Source organism: Nothobranchius furzeri, chromosome 2 (assembly GCF_043380555.1).
Source record: "Nothobranchius furzeri strain GRZ-AD chromosome 2, NfurGRZ-RIMD1, whole genome shotgun sequence".
Classification (NCBI taxonomy): domain Eukaryota; kingdom Metazoa; phylum Chordata; class Actinopteri; order Cyprinodontiformes; family Nothobranchiidae; genus Nothobranchius; species Nothobranchius furzeri.
In genome coordinates, this window is record NC_091742.1 from 85,985,102 (window position 1) to 85,998,594 (window position 13,493).

At 43.2% G+C, this 13,493-nt stretch overlaps 1 long non-coding RNA gene across 1 annotated transcript; it reads left to right on the forward strand.

Moving 5' to 3' along the window:
- The first annotated feature begins 8,952 nt into the window (after nt 1–8,952).
- Nucleotides 8,953–13,188, forward strand: LOC139066131 (uncharacterized). Its single transcript, XR_011519101.1, has 3 exons — nt 8,953–9,043; nt 9,133–9,250; nt 12,987–13,188. It is a non-coding gene; the product is annotated as an uncharacterized lncRNA (long non-coding RNA).
- The last annotated feature ends 305 nt before the right edge of the window (nt 13,189–13,493 follow it).

Below are 13,493 nucleotides of genomic sequence, written 5' to 3' on the forward strand. Positions count from 1 at the left end.
ACACAACAGTAAAATTAGATAAATATTTTGTGATTTTCAAAAGAAAAGTAGTGTTAAAAAGCAGATTACCATTTATTAATCTTTTTCAACTATAAAACCGTTAGTCTGATCTACAAGTAAACTGTTTACTTCACTTGTGTGAGCTTTGCTCTTCTGACCACCAGAGGTCATCAGTGAGAGGGTAAGCAGAAGAAGCCAATGATTTTGTCCTGTTGGCCTCCTTACATCAGCATCTCCAGCAGGTGCCTGTTGATCTGATGTCCTCATCTGGAAATCACCTCCAAGACACAGATCCAGGTGGGGTTTGCTCACAGGTGAGAACAGAGAGAGAGAGATCAAGTGGGTAGATTTATTGGGTACTAATCGGTTGTGGTGAGGGGAGAAACCCTCAGTAATGATCTAGGATGAGATCATGAATGTGTTTCAGACACTTATCAGTGGGAGGAGACCTCAAATCTCCAAGCTGACCTGGGAAAGCCTGGAAGTACCTGTGGATGAGCTGGAGAAGGTAGCTGTGGTTTACCTTGTTCTGTCTTCAATATGAAAATTTGAGTCAATGTATAAAAGCTTCATTATTATTCAACAGGACAGAAATTTGAATATGAGCACAACTGCAATTAAATCATGAAGTTAAATTGTGAAAATAAATCAAAATGATGGATTTATTTACAGGAAGGTTAGAAGCTGGAGTTTCTAGTATGACTTGTCTTCTCTTCTTTTTTCTGCCTTCTCTCTATCTCTCCCCCCTCTCTGGCTTTCTCCCCCTCCAGCTGCTGCCTCAGAGGGATGAGTTTAGCGTGGAGCAGCAGAGCCTTCCTCCTTATTCTCCTCTTGTAGCTGGACTCCTGCACAGCTAGTTTTTGTAATCTGAAGAGATCCAGGTTCTACTGCTGGGATTCTAAATATCTTGATATCTGGATTAACATGAGGAGATGATGACGGTAGATTTTATTTCCGATTCTAACAAAATGAGTTGACTTTTTGGATTTGGTTCTCTGGGAATTCTCCTCCATGGGAAATGTTTTGGACCAGACCTTAGATTCAACCATTTAAAATATTCCCCTTTTACTTTTCCATCATCTGTGGGTTCCTGGACGTATCCAGTCTGAGAGACGTAAAGGTCATCAGGAAGCGTGCATGTGTGTGTGTGCTTGTCTGCGTTTATGTGTGTATGATTGGCCATGTTGGAGGGAAAGAAGGTCCCGGCTTCTCCAGAGCGGAGCAAAGCGCAGAGGTTTCGCAGGAAAAACACCCGGAACTTTAAAGAAAGAAGAACCAAGCATGTGTCATCTCACAGTACCGTCATCAGTCCGGCACCACGGTGAGAGCCCAAATGTTTTCCTCAGTGCAAAAATGAAATACTTGTATGGGAAGCAGATCCTCTTAAGAAAAAAGGAAAAAAATATTGGTATCTTGCAAAAGAGACTCTGGATCTCGCAAAGGTGGACTCGGGATACCTCCAAACAAAACTGATCTCACAAAAGAAATTCAGGATCTCTCAAAAAAAAAAGTCAGGCGAAGCTCTCGCTTTACCGGTCGATCTGCGTTCCTACTCTCACATATGGTCACGAGGTTTGGGTAGTGACCAAAACAACGAGACTGCAAATACAAGTGGCCGAAATTAGTTTTCTCAGCTGGGTGGCTGGGCTCTCCATAGGGTGAGAAGCTCGGACAACCGGGAGGGGCTTGCAGTGGATCTGCTGCTCCTCCACATCAAGAGGAGCCAATTGAGGTGGCTCAGGAATCTAAATGATAAATGACCCGCACTTGTATAGCGCCTCTCAGAGAAAGGACTCCAAAGCGCTTTACACTACAGTGTATCATTCATGCATTCACACATACATTCACTCACGGATGGTGATGAGCTATGATGTAGCCACAGCTGCCCTGGGGCGGAGTCCAGGAGGCATCTAGTTGCATCTAGTTAGGATGCCTCCTGGATGCCTCCCTGCTGAGGTTTTCCAGGCACGTCCAACTGGGAGGAGACCCAAAGGAAGACCCAGGACACGCTGGAGGGACTTTTTCCCTCTGCTGGTCAGGGAAAGCCTTGGGATTCCCCCAGAGGAGCTGGCCCAAGTGGCTGGGGAGAGGGAAGTCTGGGCCTCTCGACTTCCTGCGACCCGACTCCAGGAAGAAAATAGATGGATGGGATCCTGACTTTGTTTTGCGAGATCCTGAGTCTCAGGATCACACAAAACAAGTCTGGGTAGGGTTGCAGGGATTAACCGTTTTGACTTTTAACCTTAGTTAACCCCCCCTTAAAGACTTCTCCAACGCCACCAATAAAAAACAAAAAGACGACGGTGCGTCCAGCACAGACTAACACCAAAGTGAAACCGAACGTGTGTACGCAGCAGAAGCAGAACCAGTGACAACAACCATCAGGACTGCTCTAGCGGTTGAAGTCTCCTGTGTGGGACTATATCTGTCTAAAAAATTCCAACACCTAGTCTGGATCCGACAAAAGAAACTCAGGATCTCGCAAGACAAAGTTGGGTTGTCGTATGTTGAGATCCTGAGTTTCTTTTGTGGGATCCAGACTGGTTTGTTTAGCGATATCCTGGAATTTCGCTAAATAAAGTCAGTATCTTGCTAAATAAGCTCAGGATCTCGCAAGAGAAAGTCGGGATCCAGCTTTAACAATAGTCATTAAAGGCTCGTCAGACCTGTTGGGATGCATAATGGCAGATCAACTTCAACCCCCTTGTTCGGAGCCTTTGTACTCGCACACGTGATAGTGATGCATAACAACGGCTTTGAACAAGAATGTGTTCAGGACAAAAGTAGAACTGAGCTAAAGCCAGAAGAGCCAGGGACACCTCAGTCCTGATAGTTTTACACGAGTCTGATGTTAATGCAGGAATGGATTTGGCATACGTGAGGATTATTTTGGTCTTTTCTCTGATCAAAATTAATGAATGGTAATGCAACTGATTGCCCAATCGCTCTGCAATCATGTCTTGCCCTGCAACAAAAGAGCAGCTATGGCTTATCTGTAGTATTTTGAATCCATTTTCATGCTACAGCAACATTTGTCTGAAAGCGCATTAATAAATAAAGTTGTGAATCACTAATTTAATAAAAATCAAAGTACTTTTAGCTGTTTACAAACAGGGCTATACCACTGTTATACTGGAGACATGGAACTATATCATTACTATAATGAGATAGCCCAGATACTATTGGCTTTTCTAGTTTGGAAAGTGTCTTTACCATTTAAGCAATTCTGAATTCACAAAAATGTAGATTTTAACTTTTTTTTTCAACCAAAGAGAAACTCTATAATCTGTGTTTGGATGTATTTTAAATTAACCTTCTGAGACCCAGCTTTTGTTAGGTCTGCATTTGAAAACGTATCAGTTTACTGTGAACACGTATAGGGCGCCAGAAACTAAACAAAACTCATTTATTAATACTTAATATGAAAGAAGTTCTCTAATCCATCCATCCTTCCATCCATCCATCTATCCATCCATCCATCCATCCATCCATCCATCCATCCATCCATCCATCCATCCATCCATCTATCCATCCATCCATCCATCCATCCATCCATCCATCCATCCATCTATCCATCAATCCATCCATCCATCCATCCATCCATCCATCCATGATCCACAGATCCCTCCATATATCTTTCACCCGTTCATACAAACCATTAGTTACTGATCCCTGATGAAGTAAAGTCTACCTGCTGAGACATGAGGAGTTTACACCCACTAAGAAATTGTTAAAACAACAAAACATTTTCAGCTGTGTGATTACAAAGCTTTGGTTTGAGGCATTAGCCCTAAAGGTATTTTTAACGCGTTTGCCAGACTGCCAAGGCTTCAGTGAGGCGTTAACTGCTGTGACAGTGTCCGTTGGTTCGTTTAGTTTCCGCCAGGCTCAGAGGGGATGATGGGCATTAAGACACTAAAAGTTCTTTAATTCTTCAACTCAAACTTATAACCATCGTACCTCAGCGCTAACGAGAGCCTTCCATAACATCGTTTTCAGCTAGTGTACATAAATTACTATAAAACCACAAATAGTGTCTGGTGTTTTTCTTTATTTCATGTCCTCAGTGTCATTTTGATTGAGTCTATTTTTACTCACAAAATGTAACTTGATGTGGGAGTCATTTAAAATCTTGCATGCTGCAGATGGATAATGTTGCATTTTCATAACCTGCACACTCGGAGTAACACAGTTGTGATGCTAAACTTAAACCAGCGTAACCAGTAAATTAGATCTGGGCACTGGGAATGGCACATTAAAATGTTAACAGATGGAATAAATGTCATTAAAATACAAGTTAATCTAATACCATTCCATTCCATTCAAGTTTATTTATATAGTGCCAAATCACGACAAGAGTCGTCTCAAGGCACTTCACATAATAAACATTCCAATTCAGGTCAGTTCATTAGGCCAATCAGAAATAATGTTTCCTATATAAGGAACCCAGCAAATTGCATCAAGTCACTGCGGAAGGTCCAAAGAGCCTCATGTAGCCGCAGGTTGAGGACCTCAGCTCTAGTCCTGAATTCTTAACTCAAAACTAAATGATAAAAATATGGTTATAAATATTTTTAGATTATTATTTTGTTAAGGAAACAATTTCCTTTGTGACCTGTAAGCTTTAAAAATCATTTCAACCTATTGTATTTGAAATACAGAGCACCAATGGCATCCTCTCTTTCATCAACTAGAAACCAAGAAACTCAAAATCCAACATCTCCATGAGTTTCGAATCCTAGTGACTTTGAAATGACATTCGTCCAGTCAGACACATTTAGCCGACACACTCACCATATGACCAAGCACCTCGTAAATGTTTTATAGGCCTTCCTTTGCTGTGGTGTGACAACTGTGGGTTCAGCTGCTGCTTTTTGGTTCATTTCATCCCTTTTATGGGTTTTTCCCTCTCATTGCCGCTTATCAATTTGGCTTCACCCCTTCTGATTCTTTAATCCAAACAAGCCCTTTTCGAAGTTCACACAATTGTTTGGATGTGTTCTCTTCTTCTCCTGTTGCTCTGCTCCACCTGTTGACCATTAACACCTTAACTGGGCGCTCCACACGGTCTTCGTGCAGCCTGGGTGAGGTTACAGGTTGCACCGGTTTAAGTTTAGCATCACCCATAAGAGCCAGAAAAAATGTTTTCAGGTCAGCTGATTGATTTATCCACTGTCTGATGTGACATCATCATCACAGCCTAATAATAACAATGGCTTGATAAAGGAGATGAGGGGTATGAAAAACAACTTTTAGCAGTGACAAAGGGCATGGGATTGGTTGTAATGATGTAAACAGATGTCACTAAAATTGGAAGAGTTGCTGGCAAAGCAGGATGGGAGGAAATTAAAATAAACACTGTTTCTAAACTCTAAAAACCTAAATCAAAGCTGGAAATCGCTCCACGATGTAGCTTTGTGGTATCTTACAGAGCGCCGTAAAAACTGTGCTTCTTGTGGTCATTGAACATAGTTTTTTTCTGTCTCACAGCCACTCTACCGGTTTCCCAAATGGATTGAATTGCAGCGAGCTTTAACCCTTATATAACCCTTTAATTTTCTAACGTTTTTGTCCTTTGAGCACAAAAAAATGCACTAAGGTCAAATAAGGGTTAAAAGAATGAAAGTTTCTAATGTTACTAATATTCATGGACGCCTCTTGGGGCTGAGTGACTCACTGCCAAAGCTGCGATTGGCTGACGTTTTTACGAAGTCCTGAGCATGCTGATTTTGTGTGGAGACAGCTGTTACCTTCCTCCTACCATAACTTTCCTGGAACTCGAACGTTACCATAGAACCTGGTGCTGAGCAGCTAACAGCTAATTCGAACAAGGCTACAATCAAACTGAATCACTGCCATTTTAAACTAACTCCACTCTTTAAAACTATAGAGCTCCGGATGTCACGTGACTCTCAGGGAGTAGACGCCATGTTGGCAGGCAACAAAGGTAAACAAAATGAACGGGATCGGCTTGGATTTGACTCCGTCGGAGTTTACTTCACACTTTAAAACCGAAGAAATCGTTTTTTTATAGTCAGAAATTAAATAGATTAAACATCTACGACCCTTACCGTGCCCCTGGGATACTTTTTAAAAATGCCAGAAGCTGTCGGAGCGGACTTCTTTTCGGACCTGGCTGGGGAACGCCTTGGGATTTCCCTGGAGGAGCTGGCCCAAGTGGCTGGGGAGAGGGAAGTCTGGGCCTCTCGACTTAAGCTACTGCCCCCGCGACCCGACTCCGGATAAGCGGATGAAAATGGATGGATGGACAAATAACATAGATTTACATGTAAGTAGTTTAAATAGAGTGCTGTGCTGTTTGAATGTATAAACTGAACGCCAAGAGAAATCACTGGTCTGTTTTTTTCCGTGAATAAAATAAATATGTCAGGCAGGAGCGTCTCAGGATCTGTCTGAGATCCGTCTCGGTGACACAGATAATAGCAATCCAAAGTGCTTTTTATGTGTGATCTGACAATTGATCAACCATTGCTTAAAAATTAAATACAGCTTAGCCGGTTAATTGCTGTGATCATAAAACACGTAAACGGCAGCACGCAGAAATCACGAGGCAACGTTTTACGTGATGTTTACTTGTTGCTATGAGTAATAAGACAGAAAAAGCCATGCCAAAATAAGTTTAGGAAGCCCACTAAGAATCACAATAAAAGCATTTAAAATAAATAATATACACAGTTGAGGAAACGTTGGTTTAAGTACCTGATATGAAGTGGTCGCTGCATAAGCGAAAACCCTTACTCTCGGGATCCCATAGCTTCATTTTAGCCTGGAGGCTAGCGCGTTTCATTGCAATGATCCAAAGTTTGCGGCGTTCCGGATCTTGGGGAATCATGTAGACATTCCTTGTGTCATCCGCATCTGTTCTGGCATCCTGGGGCACGACAGGAGTCTACCATATTTCCCGTGGTCCAGCCCTAACTTGGTTTAGGTCTTATTTGTCTAACAGGTCCCAACGGGTGGTGTTGAACAGCATCTCATCTCGCTCTGCTCCTCTCTCGTGTGGGGTCCCACAGGGATCTATTCTAGGGCCTTTGTTGTTTTGTCGTAACCTCCTTCCCCTCAGTTTAATCCTAAAAAAACACTCTGTTCCATATCACTTATATGCTGACGACTGTCAGATTTACATGTCGGTGAAACCCCAGCGAGCCATCCAGCCTCTTCTAGACTGCCTACGTGATGTGAAATGTTGGCTGGCCACAAATTTTCTGTATCTCAATGATTCCAAGACTGAAATGATCCTGTTTTATCCGGTCAGATCTAGCTCATTCCAAACCCCAGATCTTTCATCTATTTCTCAAAATCTAAAAACTGTTGTGACAAACCTGGGTGTGAAGATGGATTCATCTCTAAGGATGGACGCCCAGGTCAATGCCACTGTAAAATCTTGTTTTCTCCAACTCCATCATCTGTCCAGATTAAGAGCTGTTTTATCTAGAAAAAGTTTGGAATCAGTTGTTCATGCCTTCATCACATCTAGGCTCGACTACTCAAATGCAGTTTTGCTGGGTGTCAATAAGTCAACCCTTGCCCGACTTCAACTCGTTCAAAACGCAGCTGCTAGATTCCTAACACGTACTGACAGGCGCCAGCATATAATAGCAGTTCTCATATCCCTTCATTGGTAGCCCATCACTTTCAGGGTCCAATATAAAATGCTACTTTTTGTTTTCACTTCCCTCCATGGTCTTGCCCCCGTGTACTTATCTGACCTTCTTTCAATTTATACTCCCGGTCGCACACTCAGGTCCTCCAGCCTGTTGCTCCTTGAGGTCCCGAAAGCATGTTACAAATCATGTGGACAAAGAGCTTTCTTTGTTGCGGGTCCTAAACTGTGGAACGAACTTCCAGTCACAGTTCGACTGGCATCCACCTTGGCAGATTTTAAGTCTAGACTAAAGACACACTATTTTACCCTTGCTTTTAACAGTTAGCTGTTAGTTTGGCTTTTACTACTCTTATTTTTTCATCCATTGTAAGGTTTTATTGGTACTTTTTTTTCGGCTTGTCTTTTTTTTTTATTGTTGGCTGTATTTCATAGTACTGTTTTATGTTTTTTATCTCGATTATTGTGCGACTGTTCAGCACTTTGGTCAGCCATATGGCTGTGTTTTTAAAGTGCTATATAAATAAAGGTGGTATGGTATGGTATGGTATGGTATGGTATAGGGTTGCAGTGACCCTGGAACGTTTCAGCGGCCTTCCCGCAGTCCCGCCCAGGCTGGGATAGGAGACAGAGTTGAGTTGCCATAGCAACGGCACATTCCGCATATCTTCTGAGGGGGAGTTTTCGTTGTAGCCTTGCAGTCTCAAGGGCGCCAGATTCCGATTAGAAATTGTTTTGGGGCCAGACAGAGATAATTTCCTCTCTGTCTTACAGTTTGTTGGTCCTCAACCTCTCAAAATCTCAACAATGGACTTTAAACTATCCCAATCCGTGCTGATTTGTTCACTCTACCCTTGATGGCATCCATCTTCTGTGCCAATGAATGAATCTCGGCCAAAGTTCCAAGCTTACGATTCATCTCGACAGTTATGTGAGTCTGTGAATTCACAGCACGGTGCAATCCATCTCTGAGCTTGGGGATCAGGCTAATATTCCTCGACAGTTCGTTAATTTTCCGGTAAGCCAGGTAGTTTCCAATGCCGATCAACAGGAAACCCGGCACCAACACCACGAATATCCACACATCTTCAAAGTCCTCCACAGACAGCTGAGATAGACAAATCAAGCCCCACTGTTTCCAGGAGTCAATGATTTGTCCAACTGGGTCTGTCCCGGAGGGGCATCTGGGAGCCCCTTCTCCCGTTCTCATCGTTTAAAAAATTTTATCAACCGCGTTGAGACCAACTGACAAGATCCATTTAAGTGAATTTCAGTTTCCAGAAAAAATGCAGAAGCAGCCGTGCACCCAGCACACACAGACAAAGGCCTTGAGGATAAGATATGGAGGAGAGGAGAAGAAAAGCGTCTGCACCCTCCAAGAGCCGGAACCTCCTCCACAAACTCTGGTCTGATGTTTAGGTAAGTTAAGATCTGGTTCTCCAAGGCCTTGAGATGCTAGTAAAAATAGTTTAGCCAGCTTGCTAATGTTACTTTTCTTATCCTCTAAGGAACACAGAATGCTCAGATGTTGATGCTTCACGTCACCTACTGAGGAAGGAGACCCACCAGTAAAGAGACGGTCTGGACCAGACCAAAGTGAGTGATGACGGTCTGGACCAGACCAAAGTGAGTGATGACACTTTAGCTCTACTCCTCAGCCACCCTCATCATCAGCCACCCTCATCATTAAAAACACTTCACCCCCTGAATCACTCCATCTGATGACAGCAGAGTGATTTATTTGATGCTTCACTGGTTTAGTCTGTTTAGAAATTATTGAATTACATAATTTTCTGTAAACAACCATCTGATCTGGACATGTACAGAATAACTTTCGCTAAGTTCAGCAACAGCTAGCCTACAAAAACAGCTGCAGCTTCTGTCTGCGCTGCTCTCTAATGTGATTCCTTTGACAAGTAATCAGTTTTATAATTTTAGGCTTCACTATTTTATTACAGTTGTAGGAAAATATGAAGTCACTGCAGCAAAGTGAACTTGTAAACAAAGTAAAAGATGAACCAAAACAACACAAACTTCACTATAAACATGAAACTTCCGGAACTGCGCTGCTCTGAGTGGCTGCATGTTGGAGTAGCTCTATTGACTATATGTAAGTGTTGCCTTTTCTTGGACATTTTTTCTTCTAGTTTCTCAAGAAAACGGTATTTAATTGGACATTTTACTTTTCTGTTTCTGGTGCTGTGAAGCTTGGAGGATTTTTACTGCTATTTTTTTCACTTTTTTTACTTTTTGAGCATTTGTTATTATGTGTAACCATGGCTGACAACAAGGTGGTTTACAATCGGGAGCAGCTGATTAACATTGGGAAGGCTGAAATAATAACTCAACTGAAACCACAAATCCCAAATGAACTAAAACGCAAGAAGCGTGGGTGCAGAGCGGGAGCAAAATGGAGACAGAGAAAGAGGAAATTCAAACCATCTCTTCCATCGATCATAATGGGCGATGTGAGATTGCTGGCCAACAAGATGGATGAACTCCAAGCCCTTTCAAGGACTCAGTCAATCGGCAGTGCTGTGTTATGTGTTTCACGGAGATGTGGCTGCAGGACCACATCCCCGATTCCAGCGTCTCTCTGCCAGGATTCCTGACTGTACGAGCAGACAGAGATCTGAAGAGGAGCGGGAAAAGAAAAGGAGGTGGAGTGGCAGTGCTTGTCAACAACAGATGGTGCCATCCATGTCATGTTTCAGTGAAATGTCGTCTCTGCAGCCCAGATATTGAGCTCTTGGCAGTAAGTTGTCGCCCATATTATTTGCCAAGAGAGTTCACTAGTGTTCTCTTGGCAAATGTTTATATTCCACCTTCAGCCATTGCTGAAAATGCATGTGATGCCATCAGTTCCGTTGTCGTTAAGCTACTGACCTAGCACCCCAATGCATTTGTGGCTATATCTGGTGATTTTAATCATGCCTCGCTCTCTGCTACACTTCCAACATTTCAACAGTTTGTCAGCTGCTCCACCAGAGAAAACAAGACATTGGATTTGTGTTATACAAATGTAAAGATTGCATACATGTCCAAAATAGGACCTCATCTGGGACAATCAGACCACAATCTTGTTTTTCTCTGCTCAGAATACAAACCACTTGTTCAGAGGCAACCTGTGACAAGAAGAACTGTGAGAAAATGGTCACAGGACGCTGAAGAAGCCCTGCAGAGTTGTTTTGAGACCACAGATTGGATGACTCTCTGCCAAGGAAATGAAGAGGACATCAATGCCATGACTGGATGTGTCACTGACTATATAAACTTCTGTGTGGACAGTATCATACCAACCAGAACAGTGAGATGCTTCACTAATAACAAACCCTGGATCACCAATGAACTGAAGAATCTGCTAAATGAGAAAAAAGAGCCTTCAAGGAGGGAGACAAGGAATTATTGAGGAGTACAAAGAAGCAACTGAAGGTCAAGATCAGAGACAGCAAGGAGGCATACAGGAAGAAGCTGGAGAACAAACTACAGAGGAACAATATCAGAGATGTCTGGTCAGGGATGAAGAAGATCACAGGCTTCAAGCAGAGGAAGGATTGCACAGTTGGCAGCCTGGACACAGCCAATGAACTGAACAAGTTCTTCAATAGGTTCAGTTCAGGAACAAACCCAGCATCCTCCTCGCCTGTCCCCAGCCAATCAGATGTCCCATCCTCCTCTGATCCAACATTTTCCTGTCACACACCAGCTCTTTTGTCCTCTAACACAGTCGTGGACTCTTCTGGTTCTATAAATCTGTCTTCAACCAAGTCAGGAGATGCTGCTGCCCCATTTACCTCCCCCTCTCACCTATCTGTCTCTAGAAGTCAGGTGAAGAGGCAGCTGGAGAGACTGAACAGGAACAAGGCTGCAGGTCCAGATGGTGTCAGCCCCAGGGTACTGAAGGCCTGTGCAGAGCAGCTCTGTGGGATTCTGCAGCACCTCTTCAACCTCAGCCTGGCCCAGGAGAAGGTTCCAGTCCTGTGGAAGACATCCTGCTTTGTTCCAGTTCCAAAGAAAACTCACCCATCAGTCAATGACGACTACAGACCGATTGCCCTGACATCCCACATCATGAAGGTCCTGGAGAGACTCCTGTTGGCCCAGCTGAATAAGCAGACTAGAATGTATGAGGACCCACTGCAGTTTGCTTATCGCCATGGAGTTGAAGATGCCATCATCCAGCTGCTTCAACCAATCCACTGTCATCTGGACAAAGCAGGCAGCACTGTGAGGGTCATGTTCTTTGATTTCTCCAGTGCATTTAACACAATCCAGCCAGATGTACTTTGCCAGAAACTCCAGAAGACACAGGTTGGGGCCTCAACTATTACCTGGATTAAAGACAACCTGACAAACAGACCACAGTTTGTGAGGCTGAAGAACTGCACATCAAACCAGACAATCAGTAACATTGGAGCACCACAGGGGACTGTACTCTCACCATTTCTTTTCACCCTGTACACATCAGACTTCCAGTACTAATCAGAGACCTGTCATCTACAGAAATACTCAGATGACTCTGCAGTCTTCGGGTGTATCAGAGATGGACAGGAAGCTGAGTACAGAGAGCTGGTGGAGCACTTTGTGGCATGGTGTGGAAACAATCATCTGACCTTGAACGTGAACAAGACAAAGGAGATTAATTTAGACTTCAGAAGAAACAGGGTGGAGTCAAACACTGTTTCCATCATGGGAGAAGAAGTGGAGGTGGTTGAGGAACACAAATACCTTGGAGTTCACCTGGACAACAGACTGGACTAGAGAAAGAACAGCGAAGCCGTTTACAAGAAGGGACACAGCAGACTGCACTTCTTGAGGACGCTTAGGTCCTTCAATGTCTGTAGCAAGATGCTGCAGATCTTCTACAAGTCTGTTGCTGAGAGTGTAATCTCTTCAGCCTTCGCCTGTTGGGGTAGCAGCATCAGAAGCAGGGACCTGAAAAGGCTCAACAGCCTAATAAAAAAGGCTGGTTCTGTTCTGGGGACGACTGTGGAACCACTGGAGGAGATAATGTAAAGAAGGATTCTCCAGAGAATCAAGAAAATGATGGACAACCCTGAGCATTCTCTTCACAAGACTGTCCGACAACGGAAGAGTGTCTTCAGTCAGAGGCTTCTTCAGTTTCGCTGCAACACTGACCGCTACTGGAGGTCCTTCCTGCCAACAGCCATTGTAATATACAATAACTCTTTGATGACTTGATTATTATTATCATTCTGAGCTACAACAGCAATCAGTTTCCCTCTGGGATTAATAAAGTATTTTTGAACTGAATTTAATTGAATTGAAAGCTAAAGAACCATCTTTCCTAAAGCTGCTTGTAAACAAAATATGTCATTAAAGTTATTGTCTATCATTGCAGAATATGGCGATGACATCATGGAACTGGTCTTTGGAAAAGTTTTCCCTGAACCAACTCCGTTTCTAGATGAGGTAGAGAAAATCAGCATCCCACTAATCTTCTGGTCTCAGTAATCAGACAATGGAGGTCTCCCACTGTTATCCAGGACCAGTTTGAAGCCCGCATACAGCCCCTCCCTCATCATCAGGAAACAACAGTCTGTATCCTGAGGACAACAGAAGATGGCAGGAGGACAGGAACGCTGAGACCAAGATACACCAGCACCAGGACACAAAGCACCTGTGTGCACAATGCCTGTTTAACTACTAAAGCCTGTTTATTATATTGTTCTACTTGTTTGCTGTGAGGTTAATAATTTGAAAATTTGTATATTAATATAAACAATAAAAAAATCACTGATTGTATGTTTTCTTTTAGATGTAATGGTCCAAACTCAGCCTTGTAGACATTTATTGCATCCTGTAGGTAAATACACAGAACAGGCTCAGGTCCAGGATGACCCAGCAT